This window comes from Odontomachus brunneus, unplaced genomic scaffold (assembly GCF_010583005.1).
Source record: "Odontomachus brunneus isolate Ranch 3 - 2012 unplaced genomic scaffold, Obru_v1 Obru_scaffold_209, whole genome shotgun sequence".
Lineage (NCBI taxonomy): Eukaryota > Metazoa > Arthropoda > Insecta > Hymenoptera > Formicidae > Odontomachus > Odontomachus brunneus.
In genome coordinates this window covers 377,204-377,459 of record NW_022639659.1, presented here as the reverse complement: position 1 = coordinate 377,459, position 256 = coordinate 377,204, and positions in this window count along the sequence as shown.

Below are 256 nucleotides of genomic sequence, written 5' to 3'. Positions count from 1 at the left end.
AAAATAGATCCCTCATATCACCAAACATTGCAGTAAGTTTATGGGTAGGTTACAAGCTTACACATTTTAATGAACATGTTACTGTAATCTGCCATTAACCTTACAAAATGAGCTTACATTATAATATTGTCATAAAGTTAATATAATCTTCAATATTTCAGCAAACTTATGTGTAATTATTTCACTTTTTGTGTATCCTGAAAATATTACACAATTGTTTATTAATAATCACTTGATTGTATATACAAATTTTTTT